The sequence below is a fragment of the Bombus huntii genome, chromosome 6 (assembly GCF_024542735.1).
Source record: "Bombus huntii isolate Logan2020A chromosome 6, iyBomHunt1.1, whole genome shotgun sequence".
In the NCBI taxonomy this organism is placed as follows: Eukaryota; Metazoa; Arthropoda; class Insecta; order Hymenoptera; family Apidae; genus Bombus; species Bombus huntii.
In genome coordinates, this window is record NC_066243.1 from 662,485 (window position 1) to 675,668 (window position 13,184).

At 37.4% G+C, this 13,184-nt stretch overlaps 1 protein-coding gene across 2 annotated transcripts in view; it reads left to right on the top strand.

The window, feature by feature from the left end:
• LOC126866468 (CCR4-NOT transcription complex subunit 6-like) overlaps nt 1–13,184 on the top strand; it is a 516,829-nt gene that overhangs the window by 103,891 nt on the left and 399,754 nt on the right. The window contains exon 1 of one of the 2 annotated variants that reach the window (XM_050620068.1): nt 3,868–3,890. The exons of the other annotated variant lie outside the window; for it this stretch is intronic. The gene's annotated coding sequence lies outside the window, so the exon portion shown is untranslated. Of the gene's footprint in view, nt 1–3,867; nt 3,891–13,184 lie in introns of those variants that run through there. 2 annotated transcript variants of the gene reach the window in all.

A 13,184-nucleotide genomic window follows, 5' to 3' on the forward strand; every position in this document is an offset into this window, starting at 1 on the left:
AGATAAGCCTTTTAATGTCGTGTTAGATACCGCCCCTGGTTACTTTGAATTTTATCGACTGCTTTGTGAATTGCTGATGAAACTAATCGATTGGCCAAAGCTCCGAGCGAATCTTGTATTCGTAGCGGAGCAATTTAGTGTCTCGCAGCAATTCCAGGTACAGGGCGTTCGATAATATACGGTAGAAGATGTAAATGTAGGGGATGCTTTTGCAAGTCTAAATGAAGCGAAGATGAAGAACGGACAAAGAATTACGTTGGCCACTTTGTTTATCGGTTATTGGTATCTAAGATTTAATGAAAATATCATCAGCACGAAAAGGTATAAGACAACATAAGAGACGAGCGACACATTGGATTGCCAAAGCTGGATGTTTCTCGAGTCGAAAGTGAAATTAGTTTGCTTTAGTTACTTTTAAAATGAAATAATAAATTATAAATTACTTCGAGTTGTTTCTCTTGATTCTTATATTAGGTTGCCCGGAAAGTTTCTTTCGTTTTATAAGGAAATAATTAATAATTTCTTTTATATTAGTTTATTGAATTATGCACAAACATAATAATAGAAATATAACGAAAATAATATAAAACAGAAATTGTTGTTCATTTATTATCGCCTTATGAAACGAAAGAAACTTTTCGGACAACCTAATGTCAAATGAAATTTGGCCAAACCTGCTATCACAGCAAAACGTAATCCAATTTTGCTATTTTATTTGATTCGGTTGTCAACGCTATAGCGGTTTTAAGGACGTATTGGCTTAATCCTTGCACTCGTATGCATAAAACGTGTGGCTTGGAAAAATAGAACGACACTAGAGATAAAAGAAAGAATGATATAAGAAAAAATAGATCGCTGCGGAATGTGTGTCGTACCTACCCGGAATTCGCGAATAACCATATTTTGAAATTCAGACTCTTTGAAACATCGTTAATTTGCTATTTCAAACAAGTATACACGTAATATTTAAACCTGCCTGTGTACAGTCTGTAGCTCGAAGAAAATGTAGCAACGCTGCGGATATTAAAAAAATAATAATAATGAAAGAAAATTTACAGAATCCATGGTATCCTGAATAAAAGTGAAGCGTCGTAAATTACATCATCCGAGTTTTACCCGTTATCTTCCTGTTTACTATTCGTCACTTTATGAGGAACGTTATTCAACTGTCAAGTTTTACTTTGTCAAAAATAAAATAGCGCCGAAAAATATAATCTCGGAAGTTGTTGTTTAACTATCTTTTCCTAGGAATATAAATTCTTTCTTCTAAGCAAATATGAATTATTTGTCCTGGCTTTGTACTATCGCGGTCATGGCCTTGCAAAGTAGCATAACTGATCTCTTTTTCTTTTTAGTTAAACCATCTCTCTGTCAGTGTAAAATTTATAACTAGATTGCGGATATTTGTGCAAATTCATAGGAAGGTAGATAAAAGAATGGAGCCCAAACAGAAATTTGTTTCACTTATTAAGTAGCTTAATAGCTGCTAAGCTTTGCATATTTTTGCATATTTTATGTGCTGTGCAAAGCACATCACGCGCATTCTGCGTATTCTTGCACTTTGCCTGTGAATTTAATAAGCTTTTTATGGAAAAGTCCGCACTCCATCGATAGCATTGTGAATGGATTGCTCAAGGCGATAAATTTGTAAAATTCACATAATAGCCGGTTGTGACATGTGCAGCATCAAAATAATAGAATTTAATGGCTACTCGAAATTTAGGTCAAATTAACCTACTCTTGTATCATAGATCGAACTAAGGAGGCTCTACACGTCGAAACATGTTGCGATGCATGGCATCGATATCTCTAGAATTCATGATACATGTTACAATGTATGTACATACATAGATCTGTATCGAAAGCAGCTTGTGTCGATGCAGGAACCAGGCAACCGAATATAATTTTCCAGGGGAATAAATTTCCTTTCGAAAGCAACCTTCTATAATTTTCTATTCTTTGTGGTTGTCGTACCTCTTATTAACACGTTGACTGCCACGCGTGTTTTCAAAGAAATCTCCGTCAGGCCACGCGTGCAGCAGTACCAAGCGTTCTCTGCTAGGTGCTTCCATCGATATTTTAGGAATGCGAGTCGCTCAAGCGGTGGTCTCGAGAATGATCTTTCGTTTCGTTTGTTCGCAACATTAAAACCACTAGCTGTTGTTGAATATAACGAAGGAAAGCGTGGTATAAATTATTCCGACCAAATGGTTTCTTATGCCACCACAATTAGGAAAGGAATCGAATTGTACAGAAAACTTGGCGTTCAATTCCTTCTGGGAATTTCTCTTGTAAACGCTTTGACGGTTTACAAAATTGCAACAAGAAAAAATATAGATATTAGAATATTTAGACAATTATTAGTTGGAAAATTATTGGGGTCGTCTGAAAATATAAAAAATCCTTGTCTTCGACGGGGTCAGCATAATATCGCCGTTCGGAAAAACGATTCCGGAAAAAGCATTAGACGTGCGTGCAAACTACGTTATGCGATTAAAAGACGTCGAATGGACCGAACAAAGGCACAAATGAATTTGAAGAAAACAACAACTTATTGTCCAAATTGTCCCGACCAATCTCACCTACGTATAGAATGCTTTAAAGTTTTACATTCTAAATAATCTTTTTAATGAACCATTTTCGTATTTTTATTTTATAACGATTCAACAGTTTTATTATTATGGAATATCTTTTCAAATACCTACGACGATCCTTCGCAAGTGGTCAAATAAGCGACACCCGAATATGGGTACGTGGTCTGACCAGAAACTTTGCTAACATCCGAATACGGGTGTCCTGCCGGTCAACGTGTTAATCTGTTAAGGACTAAGGTTACACATTATTGACATATTATTCCATCTTATTAAATTTAAAAATGAATTTGAATCGTATCAATCGAGCCTCGCTAACTCGAACCTCAAGGGAAGAGCTAAAATCTTTGAGTTTTGAAGGTTTCGATTCATCGAAATTTCCAAGTAAAATTCCGGTTCTCGTGAAAGTTTGATAAAGTCCGATTCGCGTAGCTTCTACACTTTATTTCACATCTTGGTCTTTAATGAATCAACGATAATAATATTGGAGCTGAAAAATAATTAAACATTTCGAAACACGCGTTTCAACGCTGCCACCACATCGCAAACTGAGAAGAATTGGTAATGCAGAGGTGAACTGAAACTGTTGCAAATTTCATGAAACCAAAGTGTCGATGCTTCGCAACATGTTTCAACGTGTACAGAGCACTTAATATTGCGTGATTAGAGCATTGCAGAAGAAAGGTACCAACTGTTAATTTTTTAGCAACAATTGTCTTAATTCATTGACGTGTGCGATAAAATAGATTGGAGCTAGAGATAAAGAATGAAATAACGATGAAATAAATTCCTACAGATACGTATAAATTATGTTCCTTTGGATTAGGGGAGGAGGTATGGTCTACTGCATTCTTTATATCAACTGATTGGCTGGAAACTTAATTATCGATGGAATGGACTTTTATTAAGAAATAGTATACCTAGGTAGTGCGTGTTTAGAATTAAAGAAGATCAATTGACTGTAGATTTGCAAATTTACTGCTTCTTCCTTGCCACCATGTGCCCCTTAACCGTTTAAACTTTAGAAAACTATTTCTGATTCGTTTCTTACGATCTACAATTAAAATTTCCATTCTATGAATATTAATTTAGTCTTATGAATCCATGAAATCCTAATTAGTAATAAGTAATCTTGACAAAAGTAGCTAAATTTTAAATTTAATGCTAAATGCTAATATGTACATTTTAACTACGTACAAAGATATTCTTTTACGAAATTGTCAATTACATTCTGTCGTATTTTATTTCAGGTAAGCTGCTGCTTAGTCTGTGTCGAATTTGCTACGTTACAACTATCAGGTGAGCTGTGTTAATTTTTTTAACTCTCAATTGCAAACGCGCATTACAATTGCAGTTGGCAATTTTAATAACCCGAACGATGCTCAATGATGAAAATCTTTTACTGCAGAAATACTAATCGTTAGACTCCGGATACTTATGCATATTTTTGTAAATGTAAATTAAAAAGATATAAGTTAAAGAAGTGGATTCTAGATATTTAAAAAATTCTATCGCTTACTGAATATTACACACAGTATTTTGTTCTCTGTATTTTATTGGATTGTCGCATAAATTCGTCTTTATATTTGTTACAATATAGTACGTAATACGTATAATTATGGTAAAACCAGAACGAATTTTTTATTACAATCCAATATACAGGGAGGTGCAGTTTCCTCGCTCAAATGTCACTACATTGTGACGTCGTATAAACACACATCATCGGCAACATTGTTAAAGAGTTATCTCAAAAAATATACGAGACGAGAGGTACTGCGGTAAAAAGTATCAGAAATATTTACATGCGGCAGTAGTCAGAAGGTAACGTGACACCTCGACCACTCCAACCATAACTTCGTTTCAAAATGTTCCTCACTGCTGTCAATACATGATTGACGGCGACAATAAATTCAATTTATCACCCTTTGAAATTCTTTAACGATGCCTCCAATGACACATTTTTCCTATCTTGACCCGTAGAACGTACTGGAAATGTTTGGCCAGAGAAGACTGGAACGTCCTGTATATTTTTACATGTAACATACATTCTATGCACCTTTAAGTTTCCTCGCAAACGCATAAAAATCGGCATATTATTTATATATCGGATTTGTCGAGTTGGCGCTAGTTTTAGGGGCGCGTTGCGTATCTTCATTAAGACAAGCCATCGTAGTTGTTCAATGGAGATTATATTTACAATTATGTGTACAAGTGTTGATTTAACAGGGTTTAACAATTAATCGTGATTATTAGACACTCTTAAAGTAAAGACAATGTTCTTAGGTTCAAACGAATCCACGGTCAACGGGATAACTCTTTGTACAATTGAATATATTTTGAAACTCAAAGTGACGTTACCTGTGACGCACGGTATCTTTCTAACTGACTGACCTGACGTTGTGAGTAAACTCTCCAAGGAGATCATAAGAATAAAAGACTGACACGATCGCATTTGTCAATTGCGTATTGACCGGGGTTATCAACAAAATTCCAGGCGCCGTTATTAGGCAGACCCGCGTAGAGCCGTCATTGCTCCTGCCCGGGTCTTGTTCGTTAATACAGCGTGTGTCCCTCGATATTGGTACTTCTACTGTTAAGTAAAAACGTTCATCCCGTGACAGTGGCTACGTTCGGCGACCAGTTGCGTCACCTCGACTCCAAGCCCACTGTCACAAACCTTGGGCAAACATAATCAGAACGTATCGCAACAACTACTTCTAAGTTCTATTATTTAAGTACAGCTATAATGAATAGTTTAGACCAAAGTATTGGGAATCTTGACAAAATTTCAAAAGAAAGGCCCGTTGTCCCTACATCTCTGACATAAATAAGAAAGAGCAGCGCATATAGCACGATTAAAGAATAGACATAGATACTGTAATATTTGACATTCCATCGGTATGACTTTATAATTATCCATAATCAACTGATGTCGTTTTACATGGTCTCGGGTTAATGACGGATTAAATGAATACAAGGACGTATAGCATATAATCGACTCTCGTTGATGCCATTAGCGAGTATCTATTGATTATACCGTCCAATGCAACGTTACTTTGTCGTAATTACATTAATCCCATCATCGATCAGTCATTTAATTACTGCGCCGTTTTAATTGGCGCATTCGCTCATTAGACTTCCTACTTGAAGTTGCGCTTGTGCAGACGTGTTTGCCGAGTTTTTTTTCGAAACCACGCGCATAGCAGTTTAATGTACTGCATTGATTAATTAAACCATTTTAATACGTTCCATCGATGGCTTATTTCCATTATTTCTATCCCTCGTCGTAATCTCTTCATCATCGCGATGAATTTGTTACGTAATAGCAAGTAATACGTGTATATAGATACGTATTAAATTAGTCAGATAAACGATAAGATCAAATAAAGGGAAACAACATTTTCTATTAAAAATGTGGCAACAAATGTGCAAACATGTCAGTCAACATTTTCGAGCATGTTAGAAACGAAAGGAAACAGTGACTTCCTTACGTAAAGAAATAGTTTGTTCGTAACATCATTCTTCTATGACTTAAACTGTAATTAATTCTACCTAAAGTTGAAAGTTATAATGACGATATATTCTTGTTGCCCAGATAATGCACGAAATAAATAAATTTAAAAAGGACGATGACTTTCTCATGTAAAGAAAAATTTTCTTCGTGATATTACTCTTCCATTAGGTTGTCCGAAAAGTTTCTTTCGTGTTATGAGGAAATAATAGACGCACGACGTTTCTTGTTTTATATTATTTTGTCGAATTACGTACGATCCGTTTTCTTCTGTTGAGATAAAAACCGCGACGTTTCACAGACTTGGTTTCACGTTTGTACGAAGGCACACTGTTGTAAAAAACTCGTTTGCGAAAGAAGGACACTTCCCGGACAACCTAATATTATATAAAACGTAATTAATTCTATTTAAAGACGAAAGTTATAATTGCAAGATATTCTCGTTGGTCGGAAAATGCAGGAAAAAGCTAGTCCCGTTCGCAAAGTAAAGAGTGCTTGAAAGTTTCGAGCGCAAGCGTACATACAATTATTTCGCTATAAATTAACGATTGTTCACATTTAATTACGTTCGGTTTATCGATTCTGGAACCGTCACTCTCATTATCAACTTGCCGGGTTGCAGCGTAGGCGTTGGTCAAGTTTCTAAAGGCATAGTAGTTGGCGCAGTTTGCTGTGCAGGTTCTAATAGCGGTCAGAACTGTAGAAGTAGCCTGGTTTGGAACAGCACTAGAGCACTTGCTAATCGTAAGATAATTACGTTCGGTAACCTGGGCCCAAACAGTAATCTGATTCTCAGGGCGGGCCTCTTCGGTTAACTGTATCCTTCGCCGTAGCTTCCCGGCTCAATGTGTAGCTGCAAAACTCGCGAAATTATGCAGCTTGAACGCGCAATGTGCTTCCCTTTGGCGCGAGTAGTTAACAGTTAAACCTAACCGTGAAAAGTTTTGCGAGCTGAAGCGATTAAAGATCACCTAACTGCATTCCATTTCCAGTCCGGTAACAGTCTTAGCATAAAAGAACAGGAAGAGCAGAAAGAGGATAAATAGTAACGATAAGAGTAACGATGGATGACTCACGCGCTAAGTGGTGAAATTAAATGGAAAAATCACTAAATATTCCTTTACCGTAACCCTATCGCATAGTACAACGATAAGGAGGTTGCGGATTTTTAAGCAAATTTTCGGGAGTATAATTAACAAAATGAAACCTCGCTAGGATGTTATTTTACCTCTCAAGTATTATAGAAAGTGTTATACTTAGTTTAGTTTATTTTAGAGTTTCGGATCAAAATTGGAAATTAGATTTTCGTTCCCTAAATCACTGTCGTTGCTTTCACTTCTTTAAACAAGAAGACATCATTTTTCCTCTAGGTTGTTCTACATTTTGAAAATTAGTTTCTCGAAATTAGAGATAGACAAAGATTTTAATTCATTCCTATGCTTCACGAAGTAACGTTGTTTAAGGATACACGTGACCATTAAGATGTAACTTCAGCGTAGAAAGTGTCTCCCTGCTCGCTAAATTCACGTTAAATTATTAGTAGACTGGACAGTTTTACGCATTCGTGCGAAACTAAATTTAAAGCCGCAGAAATGTACGAAATGCACATAATATGCAGACATATCAAAAATCTTTATACAGGTTTCATTCCTTCGATCGTGTTAATAAAAATGAGAAAAATAATCTCGGGCGAGGTTAAAATCACGAAAACGTGAAAAACGGTACAAAGCTCTAACCACGTACAAAATTACAAGTCCTTCTTTTTCGATACTTTTAGGGTAATCGAAGGGGTCGTCGTTGACAGACATTTCGCCGATAAATCTGCGAAAACACTCGGAACTGCGTAATTTCGATACCGAGAGCAATTAATTAACCACCTATAACAATCAACCCGGGGGCTTATAATCAACGTTCCTTCCGCGCTCACCGGCAACCGTATTCGGAGACGACAAGCCACGGCCTTAATTAATTAGTCAATTAATTACACAATTTTACTCGACCGGATCGATCGATCAATCGATTAATTAGTGCCGCGTTGCGCCGTTTCCAGAGATTTTCTTCTTCAAGGATAAAGAAGGACATGCTGCGTGTCTATCCATCCCGACCCGTTAGTCTCGGTCGCCGTGATAGAAAAACGATCGCGCCGAACTGCAGGCAGGTCAGCATCACGAAGGCCAGCTGGCGACTGATAGTATGTAGGTAATTAGTCTAGGTTCCTAGAAGCTAGAGCGGGTCCGGGTGGACGTTGTGGCAACTTGCCCAACTATCTCGTCGTTGGAGCACGTATCCGTCGTTTCTGGCGTTTCTGTCGTTTCAACCGGTCTACGTAATCCCCGTGAGCCATCGTGCAAAGGTCTCGCTTCGTGCGCTGATCTGCCTTGTTATTGCGGTAGCAGGAGCCGATTAACGTCGGCCCCCCGTGTACACACGGTATTAGGTATCGCTTTTGTCAAAAGGTTGCGTCACACCGGTAAATGGAATTTACAGTGATTAAACGCACGCGTCCAGGAGAATGCAGAAGCTGTTCTTTGTTGCCGGTGAATGGCATGACGAGAACCAGTTACCAATCAAAGATAGCTAACTGCACTGTATCAACAAAGTGTCGATACCGCGACATAACTTGCACGGTTAATAGGAATTATCGTAACGTGTTCCACTTTCTTACTGAAATAAATCCTTTTCTGTTTAAACGAATTTTCTGCTCTACCGTTCACAGTTGTCCTTGGCTAATGATTTAGCGATGCTCGATCTTTTTGCGTAGGATTCTTTTAGGTGCTTCGTATGGGGGATGTTAATTTGCCGTAGAAAACGAGCCCAAGAAGCTTAATGTTCTTCAGGTATTCTATCCCCGTGTTTCCTAGAAACAATTTCGGGGATGTTGGGCGGTTCGCTGAGAACTTTAGGCCTGATTTTTTCGACCACTTTTGAAGTTGATCGATGGACGTCTGTAAATTTTCTGTTATGGTGACGGGCTACATTAATTTCTTTTTCTTCTTTCCCCTCGCTTTTTTCAACTAAGACCATTCGGTAAATTGGTCTATTGGCGTGGGTTCATTTAGCTCAGCACGTAGACGTTCATCGCGTTAGAAAAACGTCAGTGTGAATTACGTTAGTTCAATTGTGCTGATTAAGCACCGTGTAGTTTGCAGAGATTTAACGCGTAGTCATAGAAGAAGGTCGATAGAGCGTTGCCAACGTCGTCGAATTTCTTTTTTCACACTCTACGAAGATATCCAGAAATAAATATAGGATCATCGATGAAATATTCCAGTCACCTTGAGATCTCGTAAAAATATGATCACTACGATTCTGTTTTAGCCTATTTTCAGCATTACACGTGCTCTCTGAAACCGCGTAACTTTCTCCTAAGAAGCTTTTTTACGCAACAACAAATAATATAGATGAACATGTAGCGAAACTACGGTTTCTTCTGGTATTTGCGTTGTGAATGTCGTTATATTTCGAGTGCAAATACTCGGAGGATTTTCTGGTCGCTCGAGGCGCGAAACGTGGCTCACACTTTGCAGTTGAGTTACGTTGCGACGAAGAAAGCTCGTCGGAGGAATAAAAAGCAATTGGCAACGGTGCACGCACTAACTGCTGGTAAAAACGTGTATTTGCGAAACCGAATCGGATTTGATCTTCCGTGAAATGAGAGCAACGCAAGGGACACGGCCGATTCATCGTTTCTTGGCGAAAATCAATACCAAGTGGTTTGATATTCATACTTGATCTTTCGAATTTGAAGTTTCAATTTCGCAATCTGAAATTCAATTTGCGAATTGCAGTGCCATCGTGTCGGAAATAGAAGATCATGGTCGGATTCGAAGCCTGAAATTCAAGATTCGTTATCGACGATTCAGAATATAAACGGGCAACTCTAACTCCGTACGTTCGGTCATTCTTTAATAACAATTCCGAAAAGGAAATGGTTTTCTCTTTGAACTTAATCGACTTTTATTCGAAAATATCCGTAGAATTCTGTTAGATGTAATCGTCGTCGATGGATTGTGGATGTTTATGCAAATTCACGATTTTATAGAAACCTAAAGCAAATATTTGTTTTACCCGGTAAATGTTGTAACGAATACTGTGCATATTTTTGCATATTAAACAGCATTTTTCGCATTTCGTTATCTTCGTGTTTTCCCTAATTGCACAAAAATTCAGTCTAATGGTCAATCGAAATATTCATTCTCGCAATATATAGGCTGATGCACAAGTAGAAAACATTTTGTAGATAATTTAGCTTCTTCTAGCTGTAATAATCAACCAGACAGGATTTCAGGTAGCCTGTATTATATCCTTGTGACTTCGTTATTGTTCTGATAGCGAAAAGATAAAAGTTGTAAAGTTTACTGTAGATCAAAATATACTAGATTGTCCGAAAAGTTTCTTTCGTTTCATAAGTGAAATAATAGATAAACAACAATTTCTGTTTTATATTATTTTATCGATCCATTTCGTTATATTTCTATTATCATGTTTGTGCACAATTCAATAAACTAATATAAAACAAAAAAACATTGTGCGTTTATTATTTCCTTATGAAACGAAAGAAACTTTCCGGACAACCTAATACTTCAGCTGTGTATACAGGCAACGTTAAGCCGTGCAGTATAAATATCGAGACAGTGTGGGCAGTGCAGGCAGAACACTTGAACATTTTCATTGAATATCCATAATTCGAAAACTAAGCAGCTACGTAACACGTATTTTCATATGATGCTTTTTGCTTGTTTCAATGTGTACATTCGCTTTCTAAAGTGTGGGCGTATATTTATGAATCATTTTGTACGTAGATTTATTGGGTCGTAATGCAGATAAGTTTGCTCAAAAAAAAAAAAAAAAAAAAGAAATATTGAGTTTAATTAAACTTACCTTTGTTACAATCCTTAATTAATATAAATAAATTTTTAGCAAGTCGGCGGCTATGCGATGAAGTATCATAAACCCCAATTTTTTCGAACACTGAATGTATAAATGCCCATAATGTACGTACGTGTCTATTCTATTTTGCAATTTAGGTTCTCACCTATTGCAATTTGTTAGTTGCACGTTTTAGCGCTGAATGATTTATACTTTTATTTATTATTTATTTGTTATTCTTTGTTACTCGTATTCATCGTTAATAAACATTGAACCTTTTTTTTCCACCTGTTTACTTTTTAGCGTTTACTGTCACTGAATTTGTGTTTATATAGTTAACTTTAGATTTAGTTTTAGTATGTTATTAAAAGTGTTTAGAATTGCTTGCAACACTTTTCTCAAACCATATTTTAGCTTTTTAAATATCGATGTGGCCACTTACTCGCGAACTACCAGGTATGTAAATATGAAACCGGAATTTTTGTATAGAAAATACACGTTTATTGTATGAAAATGATTAAAAATATTTTATTCGAAGTATTGCCCATCGCCAGCTATACATTTTTCCCACCTGTCTGGCAATTGGTGGATGCCAAGCCAAAAAAACTGTCGCTCTTTTGAGGCAAAGCAGTCATCGAGCCATTTTCGTACATTTTCGTAAGAAGCGAAGTGCTGGTCAGAAAGTACGTGTCCCATCGATGCAAATAAATAGTAATCAGACGGAGCCAAGTCTGGTGAGTAAGCCGCGTGCGAAAGTATTTCCCAACTGAACGCTTCGATCGTTTCCTTCACCGGTTTTGCTGTATGCGGTGGTGCATTATCACGAAGCAAAGTTACTTTGTGTCGCCTTTTTTGATATTCTGGTCGTTTTTCACGCAAAGCTCGATTCAAATCGATCATTTGTCGTCGGTAGTGCTCGGTATTAACGGTTTCGCCAGGTTTTAACAGCTCGTAATAGATCACACCCTTCTGATCCCACCAAACACAGAGCATTGTCTTCCGTCCATAGCGATTTGGTCTTGTAGTCGATGTCGGTGGTTCGCCTGGAGCTACCCATGATCTTTTACGCTTAGGATTCTCAAAATATATCCACTTTTCATCGCCAGTCACAATTCGGTGGAGAAACGACTTTCTTTTGTATCTGGCGAGCAGCATTTCGCAAGTGGTTTTTCGGTTTTCCTGCTGTCTTTCATTCGGTTCGTGTGGAACCCATTTTCCCACCTTCTGCATCTTTCCCATGGCTTTCAAACGTATGGAGACGGCTTCTCGTGTCACGTTTAATCGATCAGCGAGTTGTTGTTGCGTTTGAGCGTCATCCTCGTCCAACGATGCTTGCAATTCGCTGTCTCGAAACTTTTTCGGTGGTCTCCTACTTTCTTCGATCCTCGCGTCAAAATTGCCACTTCTGAATTTTTTAAACCACTCAAAGCACTGTGATTTACCAAGAGCATGCTCACCGTAAGCTTCGACAATCATTCGATGCGATTCTGCAGTAGTTTTCTTCAAATGGTAACAAAAAATCAATGCTCTCCGCAAATCGTAGTTTTCAGGCACAAAATTTGACATGTTCAACGCCATTACAAACTACGCTGTTGTATGAAACTTGTATTGTTCTGAGTCGAAAATGTTTGTGAGATGTCAACAAAGACTTTTGGCATCAATGACGCTGTTTAGTGATAACTACATTATCAGCTAGGACCATCTATAGGCAAATTCCGGCTTCATACTTACAGACCTGATAAATAAATTTCTAAATAAAAATTACAAAATTAAACGTGAGTTCTAGCTTTGGTTTTGCTTTACTTTTAATACGAAATTAAAAGCACTTAGAATTATCCGCAACATCTTTTTCAAATGATATTTTCACCTTCTCAAACAGTCCTTTTTCCATACATTGAAGTTTAAACAAAATCAAAGTTACGGGCCGAATTATAAAGCATCGTTGCACACTTTGCTTATTTTCCAAGTCTCTATGCATGTTGAGAAACCATTAAAATTTAAGAATCGTTTCGTGCAGAATGTAACGAGGTTTATGTCCTGCGAACGGTAATTTAGAAAGTTTGTTCTCCGGCGGCAATAAAATCTGTTTGGCTTTTATTTCGCGAAGCACATTATGCGGGCTACTGTTTACTTTACTGCTGGGATTTCGGCAACAACTTAGCAATACGATTTCCCAGCGTTAACCTACTTGCAACGCTATATATTCATCGGAC